Source organism: Perca flavescens, chromosome 12, assembly GCF_004354835.1.
Source record: "Perca flavescens isolate YP-PL-M2 chromosome 12, PFLA_1.0, whole genome shotgun sequence".
NCBI lineage: Eukaryota > Metazoa > Chordata > Actinopteri > Perciformes > Percidae > Perca > Perca flavescens.
This window is the reverse complement of record NC_041342.1, coordinates 29,655,723-29,662,420: the sequence shown is the minus strand read 5'-3', so window position 1 is coordinate 29,662,420 and position 6,698 is coordinate 29,655,723.

Below are 6,698 nucleotides of genomic sequence, written 5' to 3'. Positions count from 1 at the left end.
GCAACCCTTTTGTTTTTGGCAAAAATGAGCTGAACTCAAAGATCTAAGAATTTTTCTATGTACACATTTCTCTCAAATATTGTTCACAGATGTGTCTAAATCTGTGTCAGTGAGCACTTCTCCTTTGCCGAGATAATCCATCCACCTCACAGGTTTGGCATATCAAGATGCTGATTAGACAGCAGGATTATTGCACAGGTGTGACTTAGGCTGGACACAATAAAAGGCCACTCTAAAATGTGCATATTTACTGTATTGGGGGTTGTCCTGGGGGTGGGGTCCGAAAACCAGTCAGTATCTGGTGTTAGGGTTAGGGTTAGGGTTCATCCGTGAAGAGAACACCTCTCCAAAGTGCCAGATGCCATCGAATGTGAGCATTTGCCCAGTCAAGTCGGTTACAACGACAAACTGCAGTCAGGTCGAGAGAGAGAGAGAGAGAGAGAGAGAGAGGGATTAACCCTAACCCTAACACCAGATACTGACTGGTTTTCGAACCCCTCCCCCCACACCCCCAATACAGTAAAACTGCACATTTTAGAGTGGCCTTTTATTGTGTCCAGCCTAAGGCACACCTGTGCAATAATCCTGCTGTCTAATCAGCATCTTGATATGCCAAGCCAGGTGGGTGGATTTTCTCGGCAAAGGAGAAGTGCTCACTAACACACATTTAGACACATTTGTGAACAATATTTGAGAGAAATAAGGCTTTTGTGTACGTAGAACAAGTCTTAGATCTTTGAGTTCAGCTCATGAAAAATGTGGTGCCAAAAAACAAAAGTGTGGCGTTTATAATTTTGTTCAGTATAGAATTCACACCCTTTCCCTAACAATCACAAGATCAAACTAATTTGTAGGCCCTATGAAATGCTCCGAATCATTTTAATAATAGAAATAATAAAATCTATCTCTACAACTTTTTTTTTTTTTTTTTTAAAAAAAAGAGTAAAAGACACACGTGTCAAACTCGAGGCCTACGGGCCAAATCCGGCCTCTCGCAGATTTTGATCCGGCCCGCATGTCATTTAAGGTTCACAATAAATTCATTTTTTGTAGCTTTTCAAATGTTTTGTCACTTCTTATGAAGTTTCTGTCTCTTTTGCCGACGCTTTTGGCCCCTTCTTTCAATGTTTTTGGTGCCATTTTTTCCTGATGTTTTTGTCGACCCAACTGTAAGTGAGAAGGCTATATGAGATGCAATGATACAGTAAAAAGATGCTTGACTTTTTCCATGAAATAAAAGCATGTGAATAAACTAAACTTGTCTGGCCATGGTTGTGATTCTTATTTTCCAGTGTGGCCCTTAGTGAAATTGAGTTAAGGTAAAAGGTATGCTAAGTGTTTGTTTAGTAAAGCATTAACAATTGTACATGACCCAAAAGTGCTTTCCAACCAGGGCAGATGGTGTGGTGTATACCTGTGCACATAGACAACTAACAGCAGGCTACATCAATTAGAAGTACATAACAAACACAACGCCACAAAATGTAATACAAAACAAATTGCAGCGTAAAACGACGTCAACAAAGAAGGATATTAGAAGAGGGAATTACATCAGCAATGGCTTATAAAGCAGTATAGGGAATAAAAAGGTGAAGGTAAAAACGTTCTCCTACTACTCTCTTCTTTGTCTCAAACAATCCCATTTTCCTCCGAGCCTACTTTTTCTGAAAGCGTAATGAGATAGCCCAGCCTTGTAATTGGCTAAATGATTAGTCATTAGTTCCCTCATATGCTAATTAGCTCATATGTAAATTGCGGGGCCGGATGAATCCCAGTGCCCGTCTCTGTGTAATTAGTCTGTAATTCCTCTGCATCCTGTGGAACGCAGGGAAGTTGGCGGGGCCAAAAGTGGGTCTGATGCAACAAAAGGGAGGGACTGGGGACTAATTAGAAATATCTCACATGAAGCATTTCTACATTAATTACAACCTTTTCTGTGTCCCAATACTTTTTTCCTCTTCCTTCTCTCCACAACTGGGCTGCGTCAGAGGAGGACATCACAAACCAACAAGGAGCCCGACTGCTGCTTAATCAAAGATGTGGCTCCTTATTTGCATTTCTAATTGGAGTTAATTAGGATCGCACAAATAGAGAGAGAGAGAGAGAGTGTGTGTGTGTGTGTGTGTGTGTGTGTGTGTGTGTGTGTGTGAGTGTGTATGTTCTCAACTCAGAGATGTTCTTGCTTATGTGGATTTCTTCATTCGTCTGATGATGTCATAATCAACAGGACATCTGGGGCCAATCAGCTGATTTTAACCCTTGTGTTGTCTTCACCGTCGTCCAGGAACTTGTCATTCGTGGTCAAAATTGATCAAATAGAAAAATTTGACTTTTTTTACGCTTTCTTTATGCTTTGGCCGCTTTTTTTTAAACGTTTTTGTCCCTCTTTTCAATGCTTTTTTAAAAAAAAATCATGGTCAGTAAACCTAATAAAATGGCATTCTACCTAATTTTTGAGTTTGAAAATAAGCAGATATAAATTATTTTGACTAATAGAATAGTTAAGATCAGAGGATGTTGAGTGAATCACAGACTGGTTTATGTCAAAGTTTGGTCAGGATGCTGTTTTGAAACCATTTAAAAAAAAATGTTTTTCAAATGCCATGAAATGAAATAAAACCACCAAAATTCAAGGGAAGTAATCATTAATTGTACCTGCGAAGAACATGGATGCAAGGCTGTACAGTATATGTTGTATGGGTTCCATACAACGTACATGCATGCATCCATGTTATTTTGGGGCAATTTGGTTGTTAAGAAACCCATATTTCTTAAATATATTTTTTTGAAAATGGATCAACAACAACATGTCAAACTTTGTTCTGTCGTGAATCGGTTCAAACTCGATATACTGTCAACGTGTAAACATCACAACGGGTTGATATAGAAAATGAATAGCCGTGCAATTTTTAATAATAATAATGTATACTTTATTAATCCCGCAAGGGCGTAATCTGCTATTGATTTGATAACGTGTGCCTTCACGTCACTACGTGTTCTTCGCTTATTTATTTCAAGACTTTTTTTTTTTATTTTGTTATTTTGATGTGGGATTTGTTCATTTAAGATAGGCCCCTATTCAATCCTTTTTTTAGAGTGTATAAGGGCTGAGAACATTATGATGGAAGTATATGATGGCCACTGTCATGCTCAATTACGTCTCATCATATTTTGTAGCAATGTTTGGGTTTTGCACCATTTGTTACAGAGATTTGGTGCCAAATGGAACTTTGTTTTTGTTACTACTCGAGAATCGCTAAAACAAACTGGTCAGAAATTCCTCCAAAATACATATACAATACAATACAAAAATAAATAGTGATGTGATTTGGGATAAAAAAAAATAAATAAAAAAAAAGATCTTTTGACATTTGGAGATTTCTGTAAAAATGTTTGGATGGCGAGTACGTCTGTTCTAGAAAATGCTCAGAAACCCTGTTATTGTTTTACATAAACAGGAAAGCCATACACCCTCTTAGGCTACCTTAAGACTGCAGGTAAAAGTGGTCTAAATCAGATTTTTTTCAAATCAGATTTAGACCACTTCCATATAATTGGTCCTGAATCAGACCCAGGTCAGATTTTTTTCACTGCGTCCGCAGTGTGAACAACCGAGGCAGATTTGATGCCACTTTTACGTCAATCTACATCGAAATTTGACACAATTAGACCGTAAAATTAAAACTTGACAAGGCCTACAAAACACAGACATCTGTAGTGAATTTGCAGCCATAACCCCACAAAAGGCCACAAACAGCCAGTTTGGCTCTCTTTCTCTTCATTCTTGTCTTCCTCGGCACCTGCTCATTAATGTCACGGCTGCCATTACACAAAGATTTTGAAATAAAAGCGAAAATGCTTCCTTCCTCCATAACCTCCCTAACTTTACTGCGATTGACGTCATTGTTATTGTTCTTTTGCGCGTGCGGGTCAGTTCGAAACCGCAAACAGTTCACACTGGAATCTGATATAATCCACATTTTAAAAGGTCGTGCCAAAAAAAAGACTAACAAAAAAATCGGATCTGAGCAAAAAATCCAAATTAGGCATTAAGACTTGCGGTGTGTCACTAGTTTGTGTTTGTAAAATAATTTTAAATAAAAAAATACACCGTTTTATAGAATACAATACAATAACACCTTTATACTGCATGAGAAAATCTGAATGGGGATGAGCATAAAGATGTGGAAAAAAAAGTGTGTGACGGGAAGACTAGAAGTATAGAACCCATAGAACCCATTTACATTCTAATATCTTAACCCTTGTGTCGTCTTCCAGTCGACCAGGAACTTCCGGTTCAAAATTTAAAATTAACTTTTTTTTTCTATGCTTTTGATTTTTTTACGTTTTTGTCAATTTTTTCTGGTTGTTTTTTTTTTTAATTCATGGTCAATAAACCTTATTTAAATATATATATTACCTAATTTTTAAGTGCCTAATAATTTAGTTTAGTTCAGAGGATGTTGAGTAAAATCACAGACTGGTTCATGTCAAAGTTTAGCCTGGAAAACGGTTTTAAAAAAAAAAGTTTTCAAATGCTTTAAAATTGAATAAAACGCCCAACATTCAACATTCATTCTACCTGCTGAGAACACTGTCTGGGCTCCGTACACCGGACAGCCACGCATCGCTCTTCTTTTTAGGCAAGTTGGTTGAAAGAAAGCCACATCAGTTACAGTTTGGGTCCCCCTACAGGTTGGGACCCCCATCAAATCTAAAATAAACAGAGAAACATAACAGAGCTGAACATCATGTCTCATGTCACACACACAGTCACACGCACATGCACACAGTCACACAGACACACACACAGTCACACGCACAGTCACACACACACAGTCACATGCACACAGTCACACACAGTCACACACACACACACACACACAGTCACACACACAGTCACACGAACAGTTACTCACATAGACAGACACAGTCTCACACACACACGCACACAGTCACACGAACAGTCACACACACACAGTCACATGCACACAGTCACACACAGTCAACACACACACACACACACACACACACACACAGTCTCACACACACACGCACAGTCACTCACACACACACACACACACACACACACAGTCACACGCACGCACACACAGTCACATGCACAGTCACTCACACACACACACACACACACACACAGTCACACGAACAGTTACTCACATAGACAGACACACACACAGTCTCACACACACACGCACAGTCACTCACACACACACGCGCGCACACACAGTCACTCTCACACACACAAACACACACAGAATATGTAGCACATGACCTTGGCTCAGGCTGTGTCTAATTCAGTGTGCTGTAGTTTTGAGGGCAGCACCGCAGGCGATGCTGCCCCACCCCTCCCCCAGCTCCCACCCTGCGTCCCCCACCCACACATGACCCCCGGCTATCTGTCTGACAGCCAGCAATTAGAACTTCACCAGTAACTACCCCAGACCCTCATTACCAGTTAATTAAATCAAATCTATCAGGAATTATCCGCTCAAACCTGGGAGGAATACCTTCAAGAACGCTTTTTCAACCTCAAGAAGTGAGAACAAGACGAGACAGAGCTTTTGTTCGGAAACGTGACCGTTTCTCTCTTAAGCGTGAATTTGGGGAGTTGATTGTTTCGACATGTGAATAAATCTCAGATATTAATTCCCAAAACTTCTTACTTGAGGAATTTTTTTGAACAGGCTGAAGACACAAACTATGCCTAAAAACAAGGACTGCACCCTATAAGGAAAATATCAAACTGTGATTGTGATATGATTCACGATATTGGAGGGAATAACCATTTTGTTGTATCGTTACTCTCATTTTCATTGAAAGAAATTCAAGTTAAATTAAAATAGTGTGGTTTATACGAGAATCTGTATCAAAGATTTTTTCCTCTGGTCTTTAGGATAGGACTTATTGGCCGGGACGTCTCTGCAGCACCACAGTACTTCATTCACAATAGTTTGACACATATTTTGCCTTTGACAAATATTGCGCCCCCTACCCCCCCTGCAATATGGATATTTACTAGTCCATATTCAGGGTTTCTGCACGTTTTACCAAGTCAAACTTTGAGACTTTTTAAGACCTTTTTTTAAGACCATTATGAATGGAATTTAAGACCTTTATCACAACAACTAAGCCCTAAATTCAGTTTTTTTAAGCCCAGTATCGCTAAACTTGAACTTCCCCATAGCTGAAGAATGAAATCTGCTTTATGTCTGTGGTACCATCTGAAAGAAACTTGCGCCAATAACACGAAAGCTGATTGGCTGCCATACAAGTAGCACGTTGGTCTCATTTGTAGTCGTAATACAGCGAAATTATATATGGACTAGTGAAAGAAAGAACTACAACACCATGGAATAATAATAAAAAAGGGCATTAGAGGTAGCGTTGCATGAACGTAGGAAAATTAAGACCGGTTTAAAATATTTAAGACCTACAACACAAATACTTCAGCAAATTTAAGACCTCTAGCTCACCCAGTGGAAGCGTGTAGACGGAGTCCTTTGCAGCGGCCCGGGTTCGAGTCCGACCTGTGGCACTTTGCTGCGTGTTCTCCCCCCACCTTTCCTATCTATCCACCATCACTATCAAATAAAAAGGAAAAGCCCCAAAAAATAATCTTTAAATATTTTGATGTTGTAATTCTAGACTTTTTAAGACCCCGCAGATAACCTGATATT